A 27,682-nucleotide genomic window follows, 5' to 3' on the forward strand; every position below is an offset into this window, starting at 1 on the left:
AGGACCCAAACAAGGGCGACATTATAGGGAATTTTCGGCTCATCACTCTGCCCAATGCAGAGTTGAAGATTTTGGCCAAGGTGCTAGCCAAGAGATTGGCGCTTGTCGTGGACAACCTGGTTGGCAAGACACAGACATGCGCCGTGCCGACCAGGTAGATACACGACAACCTCCATCTCATGCGCTACATCATAGAGAGGGTGGGTAACGACGCTGGCGCGGGTGGGGCTTTGATCAACTTAGATCAGAGTAAAGCCTTCGATAGGGTCGACCATCGGTACCTGACAGCTGTCCTCAAGGCAGCCGGCTTCGGTCCAGTCTTCCGCGGGTGGATCGCTGCTTTATACAGCAACATCTGCTCGGTGATACGGGTGAACGGTCACCTTTCGGAACCGTTTGACATCTCACGTTCGGTCCGCCAAGGATGCCCTCTCTCCTCCTTCTTGTACATATTGACTCTCGAGCCATTACTGCGGAAGTTGGAGGCTTTGAGGGGTATCCCGCGCGATCTAGGAGGCGGAAACAGCGTTTCTGCCTATGTCGACGACGTCACCGTGATGGTGCCTGATTGGCGAGACACTAAACGAGTACGAAGCGGTGACAGAGGCAAAGATTAACGCGGAAAAGTCTGTGGGCTTGCAACTGGGCACCTGGAGAGGCAAGCCCATGCCGTCCAACAGCATCGTAGGGCGCTGGACAGTCGGACCCGTTAAACTGCTCGGGGTCTGGTTCGGTCCGGACCTCCAGGTGGATAAAAACTGGGAAGAAGTGACGAGCGGGTGGCACGTCTCACCCAGAAATGGGCCGAGAGGAAGCTGTCTCTGAAAGGTCGAGCGGAGGTGGCGAATGCATACATCGCACCCGTCATCTATTACCGCTTGACCGTCGTCCCTTGTCCCAACCGTTGGTTGGCCAAGCTGGTACGCCTGCTCTTCGACTTTTTGTGGAAGGGTCAGGTGCCACTGGTCAAGCGATCCATCTGCTGTCAACGACCGCTGAACGGAGGCCTTGGCATGCCGTGGTTACTGATGCGCAGACATGCGCTCAGGCTGCGACATCTCAAGCGTTTCCTAGACGGTGATCAGGTGTGGTCGGCTTTTGTCAGACGCGACTTTCCGCAGCTCGTCTCTTTGACAGAGCTGCAGACCTGGATCAAACGTAGACCGAGAAAGGGCGCTTGGCACCTCGAGTGCCGTCAAGCTCTCTCCGCCCTCCGCCAGGCGGGCAATGCGATCGGTTTTAGTTCCACTCTAGCGTTCTATAGAGGGTTAGTGGAGGAAAAATGCGACGACGTTCTCGGGGAAACTCTAGGCGTTGATGATAACGAACTGAGCGGTCTGTTCGGAAGGACTTTCGGGCCGGGGCCAATGGATAATTTCCAGAGGTCGCTCGCCTCGCAGTGCTACCGAGGGGCTCTGCCTGTTCGGGATAAACTCTACCGGCACGGAAGTGCCGTCAGCCGGGCATGCCCGAGGTGTTGCCAGGACGATGAAACCGTTCTGCACGCACTCGTCCAGTGCTCGAGTATTGCTGAACTATGGGTTTATGTCGAACAGCTACTGTCGCGTATAGGACGGATCCGACTATCAGCCGAATCCATAGTGAAGATTGCCCTGCCGACCTCCTTTAACAAGGAGGGCGAGGCTGTTTTCCTGTGCCTAGTGGTTGTGGCGAAAGAGATTGTATGGTGGACCCGTTTGAAAGGGCTAAAGTCAGACACTTTCCTCTTTGGTCAAGGCCTCATCAACTTTTTCAAATTTCACTTGAAAAGGAAGCTGAGGTTAGAGAGGAGAGTGCTGTCCGATAGCAAGTTTTCTGAAAGGTGGGTGAATTGTGCGAGAATGGCCAGTATAAATGGACCAATTCTCAGGTTTCGCCTGTGATCGAAAAATGTTTTATAAAAGGAGAAAGGGGCTCTCTACCCCCCTTTTGACCAGGCTCCCGTTGGCTCTTATGGGTTTTTTTCCCACCAGGTACCTTTCGAAGCGCCTCCCCTTATTGGGAGTTTTCCATTGTTATAATCTTTCGTTGTTAAACAGTTTTTACTCGGATTTTTTCACAAACGGACAAAACCCTTTGTAACCTTTCGTCCTGTTTTGTCCTTTTATGTTTACTAATCATGTGTGTCAGCCCTTGTGGCCAATAAAAAGAATGAATTATTATTATTATTATTATTATTATTATTGAGTGAGTGTGTGAGAGAGCAGTGCATGCCCCCAAAGTGACACTGAGGTAAAATATACGAAGCCCAGTATACCCATCATGACTACACCTCTGATAAGGGTACATCTGGCACATGCATCACAACCATATGTGCACGACATGGTGATCTCGTATCAAGATAAACAGCGCATGGCCTTGCAGGTGGGGCCCAGTAAGAATTTTCTTCAGATGGAGTGATATTGAGTAGAATATTTGCTGTAGCCCATCTTTTATACAAAGACAAAACAATGTACATGATAATTCCAATCAGTTAAGCTAAGAAGCCACGAGAGCCAGTGTTTGGTACTGCATCAGAGTATTTATTATCATTATTATAATTGTTCAATATTTGGTACTTTGAGGCAAATTTCTACTGCATCTCCTGATACACTTCCGTGTTGCTGGGGTGTTCAGCATTGTGTTCTTTTCTGTTGTTGGGAGTGTACAAGCTCTTACCGGTACTGTATGACGTCAGTTTTTTCTTTTGGGATGTGGTGCAGTCTTTTGTTCTATTACTGTTTGCATTGTGTGTTGAGTGTGTAATGCATTGGTTAAACGTGTTGCTAGTGGAAGTTATTTCACTAGCTAATTATTGTTTAGACTGTCTTGTTTGTGGGTTGTTTTGTTTAGGTTGTATTATGAAATTGTGTTGTTGTTGTTGTTGTGGTGGTTGCTTCCATCTGTCTTTTCTGCGTGTTACGCTCACATCATCAAGGGAAGTTATAACTCGAATGAAGAAATATAAATCGAAAGAGAGAAGAAGGGGAGAAAGTGAAATAGTGAAATAAGGGAAAAAAGAGATCTATATTCATTATTTACATTTGACGGATATTTGTCCTCATCTTGTTTGTTGTTAACATAACGTTTCGGCCGATATACCCTCCAGCCTTCATCAGGTGTCTTGGGGAAAATTTCGAACCTGGGTTCTCATTCTTAAGGTATTTTTCGATGTTGTTGTTGTTATTATTATTATTATTATTATGCAGGTCCCTGCCTGGAATCGAACTCGGAATCTTGAGGTTAGTAGTTCGCGCTCTTAACCACTTCGCCATATGGCTAAGATAAATTTCATGTCAATAATGAGCATACAAAACTACAACAAATTTGAAATCAATTGGAACAAAATTAAAAGAAATTGAAAAGTGGCAGCCAAACAGAAAAGATCCTCTGCGTTAATCACAAAACCTCAGTCAATCAACTTTTACAATGTTCTTTTCGAGATTTCTGAGTTCAAATCCTTTTGAGATCAACTTTGCCTTTTATTCCTCTGTGGTCAATAAGCACAGTTCTGGCTAAACACTGGAGTCCACTTACGTCGACTGAATCTTTGACCCGCAATTTCTGATCTCATACTTAAATTAGAAACAATTATTGTAAAGAGTGGAGGATTGACAGTCATTACAGCGCAGGCAAAAAACAAAACAAAACAACAAAAGAAAAAACGAACATCGAGATATTTTAATTACGGCTTTTAGCCTTCTAAGCTGAAATATAGCCGAGGTCAACTTTATCTTTCATCCTTCCAGGAATGTTAAAATAAAGTATCAGCTATGTACTGGGATCGATTGAATCAATTAATCCTCTTCCTCAAATTTATGGCCTTATGCCTGTTTTAGAAGTAATCTTTATTATTACTGTTAAGTATTTTGGGTTTCAATAATGCTAATCATGAAATATATAGGAGCGGTTCATTGTTCAAATTTTTAAAACTGATGAGACTAAATAACAGTTATTAGATATGATGAAAACAACATGTTTCTATCACACGTGCCAAGATAAATCTATTGAATATGTATGGCAAATTTTGAGTGAAAAGGAAATTACAAGTTGTCACTTTGAAATAAACAATTGTCACTGAGGAAAGATGACTGATCCATTTCTAATAACATATGTATCTCTGCATATTTATCTTGGGTCAGGTAAAGTTATTTAAATATCCAGTACAATACAAGTTTGTAAGCATTTCTTTTCTGCACGTCGCAGAAAATGAAGACGAGTGCTTTATTTGTGGCTTTTGGTAAGTGGTTCCTTTATCATAAACTTAAAGGGATTTTCTTTAATTTTAAGCTTTCTGTAATTTCAATCTTTCTGGCGATTTTCCAATCGTTGTTTCACATTATTTTATTTTAATTTGAAAACAAAAAAAAAAAACGTCATAGTTAATTTACGAGCATATTGTGATATGCACCGAGAAACTGGTCTCTCTCTTCACCCCTTCTCTCACTCTTTCTTTCTCTCACTCTTTCTTTCTCTCACTCTTTCTTTCTCTCCCTCTTTCCCCTCTTTCTCCCTCTCTCCCCTTTTCTCTCTAACATTCTTATTTAAAAAACACGATTATGTTCAAGTTTGATTTTTTATTAAGAATTGTTCATATTTATTAGTCGTATGTGCTTAATTTGGAAAACAACGTTTCAAAAACACATTAGGCTGACGTTTCGAGATAGTTGCAATCCCATTCTCAAATTAACTGTTGTAATGAACGCTATGAATGCCATCCACACTATTACAGCTGTTTAATCATATAGGTACTAGTTACATGGATTCATTATTTTTCGATAAATTGCTTTAAAAGATGCTGACACACCTCATTTAATCAATAAATGCGGATTCTCTTGCAATTGTTGTATATACGTAATTCAGAAAATAGCCTAAGCTGAGCTTCATACAAGAAGTGCAACAAACACAGAACCGGAAATAAAAACTAATTTTCTAGGAGAACCTGCCTTTTCAAAAGAAATACTACCCTAGCTGATTCAATTACTCTAAATGAAATATTTTTCTTATCAGTTATTTTTTCCAGTGTCTATTGTAGTGCTTCAGGATATATTATAATTCAACGTTTTTCTGCCAGGAACTATAAAGAAGAAAATTCTACTATTTCCAAACCTGGAAAAAGCAATGTACAACTTGTACATTGAAAAAACAAAGTGATTCCAAGGTGATTCTATCAACTCTGTTAACTTGTCCTTCCACATTCTTTATGATCATTGCGAATGAAAGGTAACTAGGAAAGTGAAGTTGTTTAAATTAAAAAAAAAAAAAAAGAAAAACATGCTTTTCGAGATCATTCTTAGAATGAAAGCATCGTTTTTGACTCCCCAAATTGTTGTCTTCCTTCACCACTAGGCGAGTCCCAATGCACGTATATACCTAAAAATGGGGGTGCGATAATTTATTCAAAATTAGCCGACATATTTGGATTCCAGAAGGTTTCAACGAACTTTAACCCATTAAGTCGCACTGTCCTATAAATAGGACACTAAATGAAAACATTAAATAAGCTATATCACATTGTCTCAGTGTCCTATTTATCGGACACTGGGTATTTCCATTTCTACTTGAAGTAAAGGAGTTTTAATAATTAATTTTTTCATTTTAACCTATTTTCAATCATCTGTAAAAATTTGAAAGTGATATTCAGAAATTTAAGTACTCTGGGACTCAATAGGTTAAAATATTTGTTGGCTCATTCCTCAATTCAGAGGGATTTGCAAAGAAATCCAAAGATTTATGCGAATCAATTCTGCAAAAAGATCCAAAGATTTAAAATTCATCTTATTTTCCATTTTCTTGAATCCAGTTATAATTATTGAAAATTAAAGTATTGTATTTCTTAAAACACATTTTAAAATTTGCTCAATTTCATACACTTACATAGATACAAACACATACACATACACACACGCTTCCCCCACAAAGATGTATTCGCATGAAAATAAACACAGAATATAGTTGTTCGTAATTGCTTTTCTATATATATATAACCTCTCCCCACCCCTCTCTCTCTCACTCTCTTTGCCTTCTTCATTACAGAAACAGTAAGTATACGCTCTGCAGTATTAGTAGATCTAAATTTTGCTTTCAATCATCAGAGTCCTGTAGTTTATGACCTCACTATGCAAAAGTTTTGCGATCTAGATATAAAATTGTGCAACTGAGAGCATTCATTATTATTGGTGTTGTGTTAACAAAACTTGATCTTTTTATTCGCCTTTGTCAGAGAATTTGTATGTCTGTTAATTCTTCTCATCACATTGCTTTACTTTGCTAAGGTCTTATACAGAAAATATAGACCTTTGTCTATTAAATACAGAGCAATTTAAAGTTTCTGGTGTCAACCAAATTATAAAAAGAGTAACATACACTCACACACACACACACACACACACTCGCACACATACTAGCTGAATGCCCCGGCGTTGCCCGGATTACTGCTGTTCTTATTCAAATTAGTAAACAATAAATATAAAGATATATTCTCATAATTATTTCGAAATATCTATATTTTATTAAAGAAATCCAAATTGTAATGATAATAGGATTTCGAACTGAGAATCTGTCAATATTGAAGCACCTCAGGGTAAACAGCACTCATTGTGTAATTTTTTGTTGGTGTCGAAATGAATAAATTGTTGTTGCTTCCTTAACTTTTGTTGATTGTTACGAATGTAGAGGAGACGCTGACTCTCAACTTTAGCAAACATGTCAACCAAGTATTGCTGATATAGATTACGATACATATGTAACTGATTTGATTGTCCCGGTCTTAACATCAGTTGGTAAGAATAGAAGTCATTTGACCACACCTTTTTGTTTGTAAATGGCTCTCCTGTTGCAGGTTCAATCTGTGGAATATTGAAATTATATCCATCTTGTCCATTCCACAAAATAAGAGGATACTGGGAAAGCATCATAAAAGGGATGAGTCTCTGAAACATGTTTAAGGTTGTTATCTCGAGCACGGATGAGAATATCATGATTTTCATCGGGATCACCTACCATAAGGATGGCTACTTCATTAGATGGGGATTATTAAAACGGCTAAAATGTCCTTTACTATAGTTTACTATAGACGTAACGAACGGAGAAACACAAACGCAAACACTCACTCACAGACACATAGACACACATAGAATTGATAATATTGAAAACAGCAAAACGTACATACACGAAGTTCAAGCGAAATGAAATGTTTTCATTCCTTCTGTAGCATAGTTATGCCATAAAAAATCTTTTTTAGAGAATATTTCCGATAGAAATAATTCAGTGTTGGAAAGCCACAAATGTAACAAAATACAGAAAGTCAACATTTATTTGGAAAATGTACTAAATGTTATAAAACTCAGGATTGAATGTCTCGGTGAAGAAAGTTAAGCTCCAAGAAAATTCAGAAGGCATAATTCAATTTTTCGTACAAAAATAATTTATCATTTTACAAATTTTAAACGAACGCTGAACAAAGTACAAAGGAATATGTTACTGTTATGAACATTTGCTGAAGGATGTATGCAGCAAGACATAAATTAATTTTGTTGGCTGTCTACAGGCCGCCTCTTGCCGACCCCCAGGACGATGCTCATTTACTCGAAGCGATAAGATTCGTTTCAGCTTCGCATGACTGTTTGGTACTAGGAGACTTCAACGCTCCCACGATCGATTGGCCCGCATCAATTTGTACAACATCTTCCCGGTTCGGCCAGGCCCTTCTTGACGTGGCTGAAGATTGTTTTCTATCGCAACATGTTGAATATCCGACAAGGCATCGGTCTGGGCAGCAGCCATCTATGCTAGATCTGGTATTCTCCCGCTATCTAAGATCAGTGTCAGACGTATCTGTGTGCGCCCCTCTTGCCAAGAGTGATCATGCGGTCCTGAAGTTCGTCATGCACACAACTTTTCCTACGCCCACGACTACTTCGTTGCCACGTAGAGTCTTCTCTGCAATTAATCTTGAAATTCTAGCCGAGGCTTCCGCGCTTCTGGACTGGCGATCCCTGATGACGTTGTCCTCAGTTGACGAACTATGGTCATCCCTCAAAGCATATGTAATCTGTTTGACTGACCAGGCAGTTCCCGTTGGGCTTCCCAGGAGGAAGAAACACAAGCCCTGGGTGACGAAGAAGGTTAAACGAGAACGTCGACTCAGAGATATTGCTTGGGCTGAATTCAAAAATCTGGATTCGACTGCAGCTTTTGAGGTGTACAAAACTCAACGAGACCGAGCCGTGAAAATTGAAAAGAAAGAACGCTTCAGTTATGAATACAAAATCGCGGCAAATGCCAGTAGCAATCCAAAAACCTTCTTTGCCCATGTCCAGCGGAATTCCCGCTTAAACAACCAGATTGCAACGTTGGTAGACTCAACAGGCGTATCGATTGAGGACCCTTATCAACAGAGTCAATTATTTGCCGAGGCTTTTTCAACTATTTTCAAACAAGATGATGGTCGTGAACCCCCTCCATTTGATAGATCGGTACCTCCAATGCTTCGATTGGTCATCACGCGGGACGAAGTTATTCAAGGCCTCGATGTCAACAAGGGTCACGGCCCTGACGGCATACACCCACGGGTTATCAAAGCGTTGGCTCCAGTCATCTGCGAGCCCTTAACACGACTATTCAATATGTCATTGGCGACGGGTGTTATACCTGCAGACTGGAGAACAGCGATAATCTGCCCAATTTTCAAGAAAGGGAGCCGCGAAGACCCGCTTAACTACCGACCGGTTTCCCTTACATCAATAATCAGCAAGATGTTCGAAACCATCCTTAAGAAAAGTATGATGCTCCACCTCCTAAACACAGCCTCTATCTCTGATTCCCAACACGGCTTCGTGCCGAAGAGATCATGCCTGACCAACTTACTAGTAATGGAAGAATTGGTGACGCGCATCCTCGATGATAGTGATGCTGTTGACATCGTTTTATTGGACTTTGTCAAAGCTTTTGACTCGGTAAACCACCGCCTACTACTTGTTGTTCTTAGTCTTCATAAATGACTTGCCCGACGACCTCACGCAACACACCCTTCTATTTGCCGACGATATCAAACTGGTCGCTCCTCGCGGTAATATAGAGGATCTTCGTCGATGCCTCCACAAAATTTGGAAGTGGTCTAACGATTGGGACCTGTGTCTGAACGTGTCAAAGTGCTGTCATCTGCCTGTCGGCTCTACTCCTGCAACTCAACTTGATTTCGAGCCGGGTCGTCTGCTGCTGGAGAGGACCGATCAGGTAAAGGACCTGGGTATCTTGGTGGATTCCTCCTTTTCGCCTTCGGCCCAGTGCGCCCATGCTGCCAACAAAGCACGTGGAATTCTGTTCTTGATTCGACGGTCATTCGGAATGCTCACAGCAGCCATATTCCTCCCACTCTATGTCACGCTGGTGAGACCCATATTGGAGTATGGGATTCAAGCCTCTTCTCCTTATCTTCTCAAAGACATACAGCATCTCGAAAGAGTCCAGAAGCTGGCTACCCGCATGGTTCATGGTCTCAAAAATTTGTCCTACGAAGAAAGGCTGAGGACGCTCGACCTTTATTCTCTTGAAAAACGCCGCCGCCGTGGTGATCTCATTCTCGCCCACAACATCATAAGCGGAAAGTGTAACCTCTCGAAAGAGCTGTTCTTCACTCCTGCTCCAGAGCGTCGGCTGTGGGGTCATTCCGAAAAGCTCTACCTGCGACGATTTCATCTCAATCGAAGGAGAGGAGCTTTCTCCGTCCGGGTTGCGGATCCGTGGAACAAGCTACCAGACGAGATGGTAAAGATGCCGACGACCGCTTTGTTCAAAGCCTCCCTGGACTTCAAGTGGCCTGAACTCTTTACATGAACACCACCCTGTACTTAACTCTATGTCCCCCTACATGGCCTTGCTATTTGCTTTTGAGCCAAATTAACTAACTAACTAACTATATATTTTAACTGTGTAATGTTATAGGCTGCAGAATAAATACTAACACAGTAAAAAGGTTGTGCGGCGTTGAATACGCACACTGATAAAGCAGTATAGCAGGAATATAATAAGGACGCTGGCACTGTTAAAAATGCATTATCTTCAAACTGGTTATAAGGACTGGAACAACATTCCTGTAATTATATTGGAAGAACCGTTGAGGCTTTCTACTTCGCAATGTTTCCAAATTTGTTATAATAAAGAGAATAACATTTTTTTTCAGATATATTTACGAGTGTTGTGAGTGCTGTCAAATTAGCCAAATCTTCATGTTGATTATAAAAACCAGTATAATATTTCAGCACAAAAGTAGTGATGATAATCATTAATGCTGTTTAAACCGCAACTCTCCATGATGAAAAGGAAAAACGTTGTTCATTCAACGTCCAGGCCGCAACTAAATTAAGCACTTTCAAAATCGGTGCGTTTCACTGTTGGGTGGCACAATCACATACATATACTAAGACAAACACAGTCATAGATTCGCATACATCTCAGGCCTATCTCTATCCCTCTGTGTGTCTGTCTCTGTCTCTAAATGTGTGTGTGAGACAGTCGTCACAAAAATGTATGTGCACTGACACACTGACAGACACACACACACTCATATCTCATATAGGAAATGTGACGTTGTGGTAAGGGTAGTGGTATAAAATGTCGTTTACGATAGACGATTTAGAGAAAGATTAAAATATTAAATTTTTGTAATGCAAATATGTAAATAAAAATAAATTCCATTTGGTATCTGAAAAATTACTGAATCTTTTGATACCTCATACATCAAAATCGGCAACCCATATTTTATATCTATAGGGAACATACATGCGCACGCACGCACGCACGCACGCACACACGCACGCACACACATACACACACACACACACACACACACACACACACACACACACACACTCTCTCTCTCTCTCTCTCTCTCTCTCTTTTATATATTAATACATATATATATATACATATATATATGTATGAATGAATGTTCGTCCTTCGGTTCGAAGATGACCAACTGACATCATCTGATGGAACTGGCGCCATGAGACCGGAGGTGGCTGGTGAGGCCAATCCGGGCAGCGGATGTGAAGGAGGTTCCGAAGACATCTGAGATGGAAGTGGTTTATCTGGCGCTCGTGCCTTCGGTAAGCAGTCCACGTCTCGCGGCCGTATAGTAGGGTGGTAAGCACGACTACCCGGTAGACTTTCAGCTTGGTGTTGATGCTGATTCCTGTCCGCTCCCAGACTTTCTTTCGCAGTCTCCCAAACGCGCTGCTTGCCTTGGAGATTCTGTTGATGGTTTCAGCATCTATGTTGGCATTGCAGGAGAGAGTGTTGCCCAAGTAGGTGAAGTTTTCCACCACTCGTAGGATCCGTCCGTTCACCCTTATCTGAGGCTCATGGTATTGTTTGCCGGGGGCTAGCTGAAACATCACTTCGGTTTTCTTGGCACTGATGGTGAGACCGAAGTTGTCACAGGCTGATGAGAACCTGTCCATCTCGAGCTGCATCTCCTGCTCATCGATTGCATTAAGGGCGCAGTCGTCAGCAAAGAGAAAGTCTCTGACGACCGTCTCCCTCACCTTTGTGACAGCCTGCAATCTTCTGGAGTTGAAAAGTTTCCCGTCTGTCCTGTACTTGATGTCGATACCGGACTTGCAGTCCCTAAAGGCGTCGGACAGCATTGCCGAGAACATGATGCTGAACAGTGTTGGGGCCAGGACACAGCCCTGCCTGACTCCGTTGGTCACCTGGAAGGCTTCAGATGAGTTGCCGTCTTCAAGGACTCTGGCTGTCATTCCGTCGTGGAACTGGCGGACAATTGCAATAAATTTGCTGGGGCAACCAAATTTTCCCATGACCTTCCATAGTCCCTCCCGACTGACTGTATCAAAGGCCTTGGTGAGGTCAACAAAGGTCATGCAGAGGTCAAGGTGCTGCTCCATGCATTTCTCCTGGAGCTGGCGGGCGGCGAATATCATGTCAGTGGTCCCTCGACCCGCGCGGAAGCCACACTGGCTCTCAGGGAGAAGGCCTTGCCGGTGGACATTTTTTTGATGGCTCTGCTCACTTCCTCGACTGCAGGGGGAACAGCCAACTCGTGGTTTGTCGGCACCTGGGGGAGTCGTGCGATGGCTTCCTCGTTGATCTGAGCTGGTCGGTTGAGCACGATGTTGAAATGCTCCGCCCATCTCTCCAGGATCAGCCTCTTGTTAGTCAGGAGTGAGGTTCCATCCGAGCTGAGCAGGGGGGTTGATCCAAAGGAGAACTGCGGTCCATAGACAGCTTTCAGCGCCTCGTAGAATTTCTTGGTGTCGTGTTTGTCTGCGTATCCCTGAATCTCATCCGCCTTGGCGCTTAACCATGCGTCTTGCATGAGGCGGAGTTTAGCCTGGACTGTGCTGCGAATGTTGTTGAAAGCGGCCTTCTTTGCCGTGCAGGTGGTGTCATTTTGGTGAGCCCACAGCAGACGGCGTTTCTCTTCCAGGAGCTTTTGGATTTCCTGGTCGTTTTCGTCGAACCAGTCCTGGTGGTTCCTCGTAACTTGGCCCAGAGTTTCAAGGGCGATGGAATGAACCATGTCCCTGAATGATTCCCACTGCTCATCGATGCTGGACTGGTCACTCCGAATGTCCAACAGCTTGCTGTCCATACGTGACTGGAGATCTTGTGCAGTCAGCTGGTTCTTTAATTTCATGATGTTAAGCTTCCTCGTCACTTTCTGACCCTGAAGATGATGAGGCGATGGTCCGTCCAGCAGTCAGCTCCGCACATGGCTTTGACCAGTCTCACGTCCCGCCTGTCTTTCGCCCTGACGATGACGTAATCTATCAGATGCCAGTGTTTGGAGCGTGGATGCATCCATGATGTCTTGTTGCGTGTTGGCAGACGGAACAAGGTGTTGGCGATGGTAAGATCATGAGAGGCACACGCACGCAGGAGGAGCTGTCCGTTGCTGTTGCACTTTCCGATTCCTTGCTTTCCCAGTACGCGATGCCAGGCTTGGTGGTCAGGTGGAGCTACTGGTAACATGTAACCCAGTACAACCTGTTACATGGTCGGGTCGTTGGCGACTAAACTGGCAACCCCACCAAGATTTCTTGGTGAGGAGGGTGATTTGGACACCCAGCAGGACTAAAAACAAAACCTGTCAAAGGGCAGAGGAACTCTCTCATGAGTCAATGGCCATATATATGTATAAGGATGAAAAGGAACACACGAGTTGATATATATGAAAAAACAAGTCAAGATAGAAAATGCTAGAATAATTTTATAAAGAACATTTCAGTACCGGTTTCAGTTCTTTTGAGACCTTTTCAACTGTAACGATTAAATAATTAAATTTAGAAAAATTAAAAGCAAAGTTTAAAAAAAAAATATCTGTATAGTGTTCAAATATAAGTGGCATTTTCCTTGTTTCTGCCTTTTTCAGTCTCTCTTTAAAACCGCGACCTGTTCACTGACAAAAATCTGTGCTGCATCTGAGAAAGTAACAGTTAGTTCGTTATATATATGTACGTATGTATGTGTGTATATATGTATGCACGCATGTATGCATGTATGTATGTATGTATGTATGTATGTATGTATGTATGTATGTATGTACGTACGCCTGTGCGTATGTATGCGCGTATGTATGTATGTATGTATGTATGTATGTATGTATATATGTATGTATGTATGTATGTGTGTATATGCACGCACACACACACACTATAAACTTAAAGCTATAAACCTGTAGTGATGGATAGATGTAGACTGACCACTCATCACAACAATATCAAATTTCAACCTCACCCGCCGAAGCTAGGAAGTGATTTACGACCCTCACCCCCACGACAAAACTCTAAAACCTATTATCAGTCACTTATCTCTATATCACAAAACTTTTGTTTTACTATTACTTATCTTTTTTTTTCTTTTCTCCCTTACATCTGGTCTTTTGAGACACCAACAAAAGGATGAGAAACGATACTTGGTATGATAACAGGAAATTTCACGGGGTAATGTTCGTTGACGCCACACCTAGGAACGAGCTAAGTAAGTCATTCAAGAAAATCCTGCGCACTACTGGCCTTAAAATCAAGGTTGTAGAAAAGACAGGTAGGACTATCAAATCTGCATTATGCAGATCATATCCATTTGATAGAATCACCTGTCAAAGTAATTGTGCAGTATGTTCGACAAACCCACATGTGAACTGCAAAACCAAGGGCACTGTATACCAAATTGAGTGCCAAGAAGGAGCTTGCGCAACTAACCCAGAGTCATATATAGGTGAGACTTCTAGGGGTATCAATGATAGGTTCAAAGAACACCTGGACAACTACATTGAAAGGAAGCCAAACTCCATCTTCTATCAACATGCTGTAGACTGCCACAACACATCCCACCGATGCAATGTTGAGACAGGTCACAGAAGCTGTTTGTATACAAGAATACAAACCTACTCTCAACCGAAAATCCGAATGGAGTAACATCCAGATCCCATTCAGGAGGACCATTCTATAACCACCCCTCTCACTCATTTACATGCTAAAACACTTATGTGCAGTTATATATAACCGTATGAGCGTACGTTGTTTGATACGTATGTGCATGTGTGGTGCTATAAAAAAATGCACATGCATGCACATATGAGCATGTATGGATGTATGTATGTATTGTATTTGTATGCGTTTATGCATATATAAAATAAAAAAAAAAGAGCAGATAGGTTAATATAATGCATGTTCGTTTTTTAACCGTTGCCCTTGTATACTGTGTCGTATTTTGTATGTACGTGTGTGTGTGTGCGTGTGTATGTTTATGCGTGTGTGTGCTTGTGTGTGTATGTGCATGTGTGTAATAGGACATATGTATGTAGAAGAGGATAAGCATATATGAGTATATAATTTAAGATTATAAGTATATTTATGAGTGTGGCTATATGATTGTGTGTACTTGTGTATATGTATATGGTTATATGTGCACAGTTGCACTTAGACGTTGTATCCATTCACAGTTAGACGATGATGAGAGGAACAAACACACACCCACATATATATATATATATATATATATATGTGTGTGCGTCTATACAAACATATATGTGTGTATATATACAACCTTCAACAAAGTAACAGTCAAGTTCACAACTTGGACGGACACATACCAGTACATGGATATACGTTCACATGCACATACACATGTACACACACACAGACGCGTCTGCCCATTCTCCAGATACTCACATACATACGTAGCATATAAGTACAAACATACATACATGCGTATGGGCATACACACGTACATACGCACGTACATGTACACGCACACATACATACGTGCGCATATACATACATACGCACATGCGTACGTACGTGCATACACACATACATACATACATGCACACATACATACGTATATATATATATATATATATCTATCTATATATAAAACTGAAATGCGTTTTTACCGCTTGGATCGCTTTCAATGCCACTACATCCCGTCCGATTCGCTCCAAAATTTACAGGGACATGTAGAATGAGGTGACGATGCTCGTGGGCTACCTTAGAAATCCATATCTTAAAAGGTGTGGTTGCTAGGGGCCATCTTCCTCACTCACCCTATTTCCTCCAGTACCCTCTCACTCCTCTTCATTTCACAAGTTCACTACCGTTATTTAATGTAAAGTCTTCATCAAATCACTCTCTCGCTATTTTCTCTCTTCCAAGAACATTTTCACACACTCTATCTCTTAGCTTCCCATACATTTTACTCATGTATCTATCTGCGTTCATAGACAGAAACAAATATTACATCGCCATCGCCATCGCATTCTATTGTCTACCTGTCAACACACATACACACACATACACACACATACACACACATATATATACATATATCTAATATTATATTTTTATTTTTGTTTTTTTACTGTTTCATTTCCCTATTAGTGGTTTTATCTCTAATTTAATTTCTACAGCGTGCACACACACGCACACACACACACACACACACACACACACACATACACACACACACACACACCTATATGTGGCCCCAGTAGACCCGAATGAAATCGGGTTCTCTTCATCAAAATTTGAAAAGGGGTCTAGAATTATCATCGCCACAACTTATGTATATGTCTTCCTCACTCACTCACTCTTTTTCCTAATGATAATTATCATCGCCACCACCACCAACACACAATCATGACAATCTTTCTCGTAGAACAAAATTGCAAAATATTTCATTGCAAAATATTACATTGCAAAATATTTCATTTTCCCGTCCTCTCTTTCATATATCACCTTTTCTTTCTCGAGCTCTCTCTTTTTTCGCCGTCTCTATTTATTCTACAACGAGTCTATCAATGACAGCCGCAAAAGTTTCAATATTCCTACTTCACCTCTTTCAGAAACGCAACAGATATTATTTTTTTGCCGGGGTTAAAGCCCACTACATCCCGTCGGATTCACTGCAAAATTTACACCTTTTCTTTCTACCTCTAACTCCCCTTTAATTTCTCTTTATCTCCATTCATAAAGATAATTATCATCGCCACCACCAACACACAATCTGGACAATCTTTCTCTTAAAACAAATCATGTTTACATTGCAACGACGTCTGCCACCCCCGCCGTCTCTATTTATTCTGCAAATGACCAGAACTCGGGAAACTTGGTTGAGTGTTCTATGGTCTATGACCAGAACTCGGGAAACTTGCTTGACTGTTCTATGGTCTATGACCAGAACTCGGGAAACTTGGTTGAGTGTTCTATGGTCTATGACCAGAACTTGGGAAACTTGGTTGAGTCCTCATCTTATAAAATGTGGCCCCAGTAGACCCAAATGAAATCGGGTTATATTAACCAAAATGTGAAAAGGGGTCTAAATGGGGCTGGAAGGGGATTAAAATTTAAAGGAGCGGGTGTTTAGCAATTCTCTGTTACATCAAGCTAAAAAATTTGCGCCAGCCTTTTAATCGTCAATGTGTTGCCGTCCATGATGAAGTTTTGAATGCTTGCCATCGTGAGTCTACTGTCGTGAGAAAGAATCAATTCAAAACTTGGTTTTTAGGGATTTTCTTTTACATCAAGTTCAAAATTTTACGCCAGCCGTTGAACTGTCAATACGTTGCTGTCCGTCGTTAAGAAATGCCAGCCATGGTGACTCTACTATCCTCAAATTCTATCCCTTCAAACTTTGGTTTCCAATATTTTATTATTTTTATTCAGCTCGCAGGGTTCGTCTGTCCCTTTTAAATGTTAGTGTTTTGCTGTCTGCCTTGAAGCAGACCTTTCCGTTGTTACTGTCTGATATTTATGATTGATCTTTCAAAATATTTTATTTCTCAAGTTACTCAAGATCTTTTGTTGTTTATATGAGAGAGATAGATAAAGATAGAGAGTAAGAGAAAGCGAGGGAGAGTCCGAGAGAAAGGAAGAGTAAGAGAGTGGGAAAGTGAGAGAGAAAGGAGAGAGAAACAAAGAGGGAGAATCATCATCATCATCATCACCATCGTTTAGCGTCCGTTTTCCGTGCTAGCACGGGTTGGACAGTTTGACAGGGGTCTGGGAAGCCAGGAGGCTGCATCAGGCTCCAGTCTGATCTGGCAGTGTTTCGACAGGTGGATGCCCTTCCTAACGCCAACCACTCTGTGAGCGTAGTGGGAGCTTTTTTCGTGCCGCCGGCACAGGTGCCAGGGGGACTGGCAGCGGCTACGATCGGTTGGTGCTTTTTACGTGCCACCAGCACAGAAGCCAGTCAAGGCGGCGCTGCAATCCGCCACGTTCGGATGGTGCTTTTTACGTGCTGAAAGGAAGCAACAGAAAGTAACAACCACACTCTTACCCGCGCGTAGAGCGGGTCACCTTCAGCTAGTATATATATATAACCTGAACTAACTAGATGTAAGGGAGAAAAGAAAAGAAAAAAAAGATAAGCAATAGTAAAACAAAAGTTTTGTGATATAGAGTTTTGTCTTGGGGGTGAGGGTCATAAATCACTTCCTAGTTTCGGTGGGGTGGGGGAGGTTTAAATTTGATATTGTTGTAATGAGTGGTCAGTCTACATCTATCCATCACTACAGGTTTATAGCTTTCAGTTTATAGTGTGTATGTGCGTGCATATACACACACATACATACATACATACATACATACATACATACATACATACATACATACATACATACATAATACATACATGCACGCATGCATACATGCGTGCATACATACATACACACATACATACGTACATAAATATAACGAACTAAATGTTACTTTCTCAGATGCAGCACGGATTTTTGTCAGTGAACAGGTCGCGGTCTTATAGCGACGAAAATATTTTGACAAATGAAACAAATGTTGAAGTGAATCGAACGGCTTTTGTGTGTTTCTTAAATGGCTTGCAAACATCTTCCACGCTGCAATGGTTTTCGTTTTAGCACACGATCTCAGATCAAATCACTTGCTATGCAAGTACATCTCCATATATATATATATATATATATATATATATATATATATATATATGTACTTTATTTAAAAGCAGCAGAAATATAACAACAGCTGTTACTCAGAGTTTCACGTTCCCGTTCGTCGGAAGTTTTGTTAACAAAACTGTCTGATACTTTATTGATAAGCAGCAAAAATATCACAAAAACTGTTACTCAGAGTTTCACGTTCCCGTTCGTCGGAAAGACAAAACTGTCCGACGAACGGGAACGTGCAACTCTGAGTAACAGTTTTTGTGATATTTTGGCTGATTTTCAATAAAGCATATTACTCTACCTCTGGTATTCAAGTTTCGCATTTATGTGCTTACTCTGGTACGCACGCACGCACGCACACACACACACACACACACACACACACACACACACACACACACACACACCACACACACACACACACACACACACACACACACAATAAATTTTACATTATTTTCGCCGTCAACTTTTGGCATATAGCATATATAGTGTATGTATTCCAGGCAATAATTGTTTCTGTTGGTTGCCATTTTCTTTAAAATATTATATGTCTGCATTATTTTTTAAATGTTCTTAATTATTTTTACTTAAACAGAAACGATACAGTTTTCAGACATTTCGAAAGCATCCATAGATTTCCGCAATAAATTTGCTTAGTCTTACCATTTTGTGGTACTATTACAGAAGTTAATCCATAGGCTCGACAACGATGAGTGCAGGGGGCGCAAGTGCACCCTCTAAAACTTTGGTGGGGAAATGAAAACGCTTTGAACATCTTGGGTTGGACTTGCGTTTGCACCACGTAGGCAAATTTTGTCCCTGCACTTATGGGTTAATTGTTTATTTTTGTGGGTAAACAGTGACGGTATGTACTTTAACAACCCTGCCTGTCTAGGTACAAACTGGCATTTCAATGCTGTGTTATTTTCTCACTCTTAGAAACAGTAACATTGTAAAACAGACAAATATTTCATTGACTTGTATTAACTTCATCTCCTTCTGTGAGTAACTATGCCCTGTCTCATCCATGGAAGATGTCTTTCATTAAATTCAGGTTTGAAAAACAGAATTTAGGACCTGGTTAAGTGGAATTCAGAGTTCTGCGAATGAATTGACCTTACAACTGTTAGTTATTTACAATGTATGTTGAATATGTTTGGTCACGTTCTCACAAGAAGGTTAATGCATTTTCCATTTTACTTCTTTCTGTTCTTCTGAGTCTGTAAAATTATTCATGCAGTGTTCCTAGCGCTCGTTGATATATTTGGGATCATTTCCAAGGCTATACTCACGTAAATTTATTTATTTATTATGCTTTCCCTTCTTAATAAAGAATATACCTAGTGTCTCATCTAAGAAAGAATGTTTTTATTAGACTTTATTAAACTTATTACATGTAATTTTATATTTCAGTGATCTTCATATCTGTGAGGTCAGGCTCGGCTCGTAAGTATAACTTTCTCCAGATTACTTAAGCATGAATGCATCGCTTAGTGATCGCTAACCAAACCGTATAATAAAATAAGATGGAATAGAATGAGTCGTTCGCGATTAATAGATGGTGATATTTATTTATTTATTTATTATTATTATTATTATTATTATTATTATTATTATTATTATTATTATTATTATTATTATTACAAAGGGTAACAATTTTGTCAATAGTATCTCTGTTAAATGAAATGACAATTGTTATTTACTTTTAATCTGCATGCTTATTACAATTACTCGCTGAGACACACCCAACGCCCCAGGGCCATCAAAGTGACACTGGGGTAAAATATACGAAGCCCAGTATACCCATCATGACTACCCGACTGATAAGGGTACACCAGGCACATGCATCACAACCATATGTGCGCGACATGGTGATCTCATATCAAGATAAACAGCACATGACCTTGCAGGTGGAGCCCAGTTAGAATTTTCTTCAGATCGAGTAACCCATCCCGCTCAAAAGGTCCCTGAATAAGGGTTGTTTAAGGACGTTGAACGAAACACCCATGTTTCCAGAGGTAAATTATTCAAACCCCAAAGAATCCTTCTCAACACATGGCTATGATGCTTCCCCACTACTTCTGCTCGTGATCAGAGATGCACATATCGTCAGCCACTAAGGGACATGCTCAACTGGTTAAGGTCAAACAACTGACAAGCGAATCTGTGGTATTGAGCAGAATATTTGCTGTAGCCCATCTTTTATACCAAGACTTATTATTATTATTATTATTATTATTATTATTATTATTATTATTATTATTATTATTATTATTATTATTATTATTCAGTAGTCTTATTTTTATCTCGTGCTTTCACTGCACTACCGAGCGCAGCTCCATGTGCCTTGGGTAAGTTCTGTGGTTTATTGTGGTGCTCTTCTTTTCACTGTATTAAAGGTGTTTTATGTAGGATTTGTGCGGTCTATTTTCTGTATGTTATACATACTTGTATGTCCTGATGTTTTGTTATGTATTTGTCTGAATGTCTTTTTATCATACCTAATGCGCCTACAATGATAGGAATTGTTTCTGTTCTTAGGTTCTACATTCGAGTTACCTCTATTTCCAGATCTTTGTATTTTGAAAGTTACTCCGTTTCTTTTAGAGAAACGTTGTCATCTGTTGGTACTGATACATCAATGAGAAAGCAATTGTTTTCTTAGTATTCTCTGACAACTATATCTGGCCTATTGGCCTTAATTTCTCTATCTGCGTGTATTGGCATATCCCAGAGTATGGATGCTTTCTCATTTCCCGTGCCCTTTTCTGGCGTGTGCCTATATCATCTTTTTTCTATTGTCTTTCCATAGTATTATTGTTGTTGTTGTTGTTGTTGTTGTTGTTGTTGTTGTTATTGTTGTTGTTGATGCCTTCTGATATTGTTCCCAACAATAATTGACATTAACTTCACCTGCTTCATTTTCTATAGCCAGGCTATTTCGTACTTAAGAGATTTATATTTATTTATATTTTCGCCTTCCTTCTTGACTATTCGTAGGTCAAAGGGGCATGCAACATCAACTATATAGCATATTGGTGCATCTTTTCCACTACCACTTAGTCCGGTCTGTTATGCCCTAGCGCTTGATCTGTTTGGATTGGGAAATCCCAGAGGATTTTGATAGTCTCCGACTCCACTACTCTTTGCTGTTTGTACTCATACCACGCCTGGCCTCTCTCTATCCCCCACTTTTCTCACAGTTTCCAATGTAACACTTTCGCTACCTGATCGTGTCACCACAACATGTAGTGGTTTTAGGCAAGTCTAGGGCATTCGTTCGTGATATGGGCAATGGTTTCATCTACTCTATTGTAGATGCAGCACAGCGGAGATACTTGCTCATTCCTAAGGTTGACTCTCCAGTTTAGGACGAAAGCTTGGTCTTGCACTAGCAGTATAGTGCTCTCGGTCATTCATCCACCTATTTTTTCCAGCAACTTCTGTTGTGGCTGCATGGAATTGATTGAGTAGTTCCTTCTTTCGTAATTCTTCATGTCCTTTTTGCACTGCTTCCTTTGTTTCTCTTTTTTTTTCTCTGCTTTCAATACTCCCTCGTTCATAACTGTCACTTGCAAGGTTTCCTTTATTATTGTTGTTGTTGTCGTCGTCGTCGTTGTCATCATCATGTTCATCACCATCATCATCATCATCATCATCATCATTATTCGTCATCTTTACGCTCTAAGTTCAAATTTTGTCGAGGTCGACTTGACCTTTCATCCTTTGTGGGTCAATAAAATAAATACCCGTTGAGTACTGGAGTCGATGTATTCGACTTTTCTTCTTTCCCGAAACTGCTGGCCTTGTACAAAAATTTGGAACCATTATTATTATTTTTATTATTGAGTGAAAGAGCAGTGCATAGCACCAACATGACACTGGGTCAAAATACACGAAGCCCAATATACCCTGCATGACTAAGAGTACCCCAGGTACATCCACCACAACCATATGTGCACGACTCGTCTTTGAATGCGGCGGGAGAGCTGATTTGTAAAGGCTTGCGCCTCAAGACATTGTCGATCTTCCTGGATCAAAACGGTAAGTTGGTGGTCCTGAATATGACCACAATAAACAGCGCATAACCTTACAGGTGGGGCCCAGTTAGAATTTTCTTCAGGTTGAGTAGCCCATTCTACTCAAAAGGTTTCTGAATAAGGTTTGTTTAAGGATGATGAACAAAACACCCATGTTTCCGCGGTGAATTATTGAAACTTTAAAGAATTCCTCTCAACACATAGCTATGATGCTCCCCCACTACTTCTGCTCGTGATCAGCCGCTAAGGAATATGCTCAACTGGTTATGGTCAAACAACTGACAAGCAGATCCGTGGTATTGAGCAGAATATTTAATGTAACCCATCTTTTATACCAAGATAAAACAATGTACACTTCTAATCAATTTAGATCAAAAGCCATGACAACCGTTGCCTGGTACTACGTCAGTGCATTGTTATTATTATTATTATTGTTGTTGTTGTTGTTGTTGTTGTTGAACCACCAGAGTGGTTCGGAGGACAGATTCAGAGTTTTCTGTTCTCAGAAAAATGCAGGAAAGAGGTGTTCTCCACTACAGTCGACGGCACAGCGTCAACAGAGTACAAGAGTAGTAGCATAGAAGAGAACAAAAACAACAGTAGCAACATCAACACCAAGGCTAGTAGAAACAGCAAGATCAACAATAGCCACAACGACACCCACAACAACAGAACCAAAACCCGTCACTCAGGAAAATATCCAAGATAATTCCCTCTCTAAGGCTCTCTCTCTAGCTCCTCTTTTTAAGTATACATAATGGACACACATGCAAATTTACCATCCTGCATAGAAACTTTCCGACGTGAAAATATCTTGGAAGGAGGAGGACTAGCTAAGCAAAGAAAAGAAAAGGACAAAAAAAATTCTAAAATGTTACAACAGCTCTGAACGAATCACTCAGTCACAATAGTATCATCGGAACCACACACACACCAAACCGACAAGCCAGTCACCTTAGCAAAACGAAAGCACACATACAAGGACAGTATCAACAGACTGGCACTCAAACATAACATCAGTAAAACGCAACCATCACAAATTTTGTGCTGATGTCCTTCGTCGGAAAAAAAAGGGGAAAAGGAAAGCACTGAAACAAAGAGAGATCTTCAGGTACATCACTTTCAAAGAGCCAAAATATATGAAACTGATAAAGCTTGGCTTGGACACATCTCTTATATAAAATCCATTCTGTCCGTCTGTCTGTCTGTGTGTGTGTGTTCTCGGATCTTGGGCATCCTCCACCCGATTGCGTTCAAATTTGATATGTAGATACCGACGGTATCAGGGTGTGTATAAGTCTTGAAAAAATTACAAAAATCGATTCCAGGTGAGAATGCGATCGATAAAGCCGTTTTGTCCTGCTTTTCTTCTGTCAACCTGTACATAACTGCACCTTCCATTTTTTGTTGTTTTTGTACTGCTTAAGGGCACGTTTCTTTCCTGCTAAACTTACTATTTAAACCATGTTTGTGTTCTCCCAGTCAACAGCATTATCATTACTGGTACTTTAAACTCTTCGGTTGCATATTTGTGCGAATAAAATCGTTTTCTTTGGAATAGAAAAAGTCTATCTTTATTTCTTCTTTTGCTGGTGTCTCAAATTTAGGTTAAATCAGTGTTTCTCGAAGGGGAGGCCTATGGGACGGTCGGACAAGTTGTTTTGAGAAAATTTGGTTTAAATGTTTGACAACTCAGCATCGTCCATTGGACGATGGGCGTTTTGCTCGTTCAAAATATTAACAGAGAATTTTCCCAATGGTGTGGAAAGTTTGAGCGCAGGGAACAGCAGTAGGTTCTTAAAGGACATCTCAAAGAAAATTCGCAAAATCCCTTGGTCTCTCCAAGACCACCAAGTGGATAAATAAGCTGTTTTCTTTTCTCGTCTTTCTCCCAATATAGTAGCTCTGAAAGTGGGATTTGTTAATGCACGTGGACTGGGGTCGCCCTGGAACCAGGGTTGCCTTGTCAATGGCCTCAGGTTGTTAGGCAATGATGTGATAGCTATTGACAATATAACGATTTCCGATTCAATGATCTTAGCACCCATTTATTGCGATTTGGGGATCTACAGATTTCTTACTCCTCTCTGAATGCGGCGGGAGAGCTGATTTGTAAAGACTTGCGCCTCAAGACATTGTCGATCTTCCTGGATCAGAACGGTAAGCTGGTGGTCCTGAATGTGAATAGTATCAAAAGAGGTGCCTTTAGCTTAGTCACCGTTTATGCTCCGGTTGGGGTATGATTTTACAACTTCAGGCTCGTAACGCTGCTAAATGTACAGCTGAAGATTTTGGTTAAGATGTTTAGCTGAGAGATTGGCATTTGTCCTCGATATTGTGGTAAGTGAGTTACAGACATACGCTATGCCAAAAATCTATCTACGACAGCCTCAATCACACGCAATACATCATAGAAAGAGTGGGTTGAGAACCTAAGATGGATGGACTGAGATAAGTCGAAAGCTTCCGATAGAGCCAACCACCTTACTTGTCAGCTGCTCGTTTCGGTCCAGTTTTCTGAGATTGTATCCTACAATGTACAACGATATTTGTTTGGTGGTCAGAGAAAATGACCGTCTATCGGAACAATGCGTTCAGTCCGTCAAACTACTCACTTTGTATGTACTGATCTTCGATCCACCACTGCGGAAGTTAGAGGAATCGGGGAGATTATGAAAGTCAACAATAATCAATTAGCTGGTCTCTTCTGGGGAGCATTCAATCCAGAGTCTATGAATAATTTCCAGAAATATATGGCTTGGCAATGCAGTCGGGGAGGGAGACATTGCTGGTTCGGGATAAACTTACATGCATGGTAGTACCGTCAGTGGTGCCTGCCCGAGATGCACGTAGAGCGACGAAACCGCCCTGCATGCACTTATACAGTGTCCACAACAGACTTCATTCTGAAAATTGGACCACTGCCTTCAAATGGCTGGGAAGGAAGGTAGTTTACTTCATCTCGTGGGCTATGGCAAAAGTTGTGTCATAGACAAGACTGAAAAGACTGAAGATAGTACACTTACCTCTTCAGTTAAGTCATTATCGACTTTTGAAGTTCCATTTGAAAAGGAAGATGAGGGTTGAGAAGGAAGTGCTTATCCCAACAAATTTGTTAAGGTGTGTGAATGTGGTGAGGATGGCTTGAGTGGGCTTATTCTAAGCTGGCGCCTGTTGGATGGAGAGAACGTATGGGAGAGGGGCACCCACTTATGTGTGTGTGTGTGTGTGTGTGTGTATGTTAGTAGCTCTGAAAGGTATGCAGTTATCTAGAAGTATATATTTCTACGTATAATATATATATACGTATGTTCTTTCTCTACATTTATTTGCAAGGTTCTTACGAAGAAGCTACTTAATAAAAAACTGACCATCAGTAAACTTCTTTTGATAGCCTTGCAGTCTATATTTAAAACGTGGTATGAGAAAGAAGGCATAATTCACCTACCTCGCGAGTCCTTTCGTAACGTCGATCTTTTTCAGCCGGGATATATTCGTAGGAACCCTACCCGCCTTAATATCTGGCCAATTTCCCATAACTCATGCGGCCACCACGTCCGTCCCAAGCGACAACCCTAAAACAAAAGAGGCCCACGCTAGTCATCCCCCCGTTCACATGACCTTTCTCACTTCTCTCCTTCCAGCAAGGCCGCTCGGCCGTTTGCGTGACATCACTGACCCTATACTTTCGGACCACCTCAGCCCCATATAAAGTACGTTCTATGGGGTCCTAGCTTTCAAGATCTTTGAAACATTTACTAGAACAGACACGCGCTCCAATAATTATTGATTTCAAATTTTGACACAAGGTCAGTAATTTTGTGGAAAGGATTAAGTCGTTCACATCGACCCCAGGGTTCAACTGGTGCTTATTTAATCGACCAAGAGAGGATGAAAGGCAAAGTTGACCACGGTGGAATGTAAAGATGGACAAAATACTTCGCAGCATTTTCCCCGATGTTCTAACGATTCTGCCAGCTCGCCGCCCTACGCTCTCCAATAATTATTCCTTTTGACCATCGGCACAATGCCTGAAATTGGGTGGGAGTAGTCGATTACATTTACTCCAGTGTTCAACTGGTACTTATTTTATTGTCTCCGAGAGAATGGAAGGCAAAGTCGACCACAGCGGAACTCAGAACGTAAAGGCGGACGAAATGAGGCTAAGCGTGCTAACGATTCTGCCAGCTCGTCGACCTATGCGCTTCAATAATTATTATTGCTAACATTTTTAATCAACATAAAAAGTTACAGGTTTCGAAGTAGCTGACCTTATATTTTTTCCTACACAGTGGTTATAGAAGAGATGTTCACATTCGCAGAGCATCTAAGTGTACATGGTCTTTCTACTTAGTCACAGCAATTTAGATACAATAACATAAAAACATGAAATATTAAATATTAAGGTTTTAAATAATGTTTCATCCATTTTATTTCTGCAGAATATGAGTCAAATGAGGAGATGTCTGCAGCCGAGCTGATGCGGGATATGAAACAGGAGATGGAAGGTATGAATTACACACACACACGCACGCACACATAGACACATACAAACACGCACTCACACACACATAAGATACGATGAAGAATTCTTTTCATATAAGCAATAGAAAAAGAAGTATACAAGGCATCAGAAATAAAATACAAGAAACAAGTAAAATGTGATACACCGATGACAAAACACCATTAAATAAAACCATAAAGCATACATGCGTTCAGAATAGAACAAAACAAGCAATCGGACATTTAAATTGACCTTTACATTTCATCAAAAATTAATCTTGCTGGCTATTGATAGTCACATTAATTAATTAATTAATTGTCCATGTTATATAGTGAAAATGTGTACTTAGGTCTATGATTACATCTTATTAATCTTTCGGAGCATCTGTTAAGTTCTTTTCACTCAACAAAATGCATAAGGATTTCTTTGAACATAAATAGCAATTTCTAGAAAAGGGTTCGTACGGGTATGCATTATTTGTTATGGACCAAGTAGTACTATATTTTATTCCATTGGCTTTTAGTTTCATATTAGGTCCGCTAGTGAGGTAGAATGCCCCTTATCAACTCTGTTGAAACTGACAACATTATTGTATATATCTCTGTATCTAGCAATATTTAGTGTACATCTGTAGATATATTTAAGCGCACACGTGTATGAACATACATACATATCTCCAGCAACCAAGAGATTACCTATGTACATACATAC

General features: G+C 40.8%; 1 long non-coding RNA gene across 1 annotated transcript; it reads right to left on the reverse strand.

Moving 5' to 3' along the window:
• Positions 1–20,681: 20,681 nt before the first annotated feature.
• LOC118766276 lies at positions 20,682–27,469 on the reverse strand. The gene is made up of 3 exons (XR_005002190.1): positions 27,460–27,469; positions 21,596–21,597; positions 20,682–20,851 (listed from the first exon to the last, which is right to left on the reverse strand). It is a non-coding gene; the product is annotated as an uncharacterized LOC118766276 (long non-coding RNA).
• Between the last annotated feature and the right edge of the window lie 213 nt (positions 27,470–27,682).

This window comes from Octopus sinensis, linkage group LG1 (genome assembly GCF_006345805.1).
Source record: "Octopus sinensis linkage group LG1, ASM634580v1, whole genome shotgun sequence".
Taxonomy (NCBI): Eukaryota; Metazoa; Mollusca; class Cephalopoda; order Octopoda; family Octopodidae; genus Octopus; species Octopus sinensis.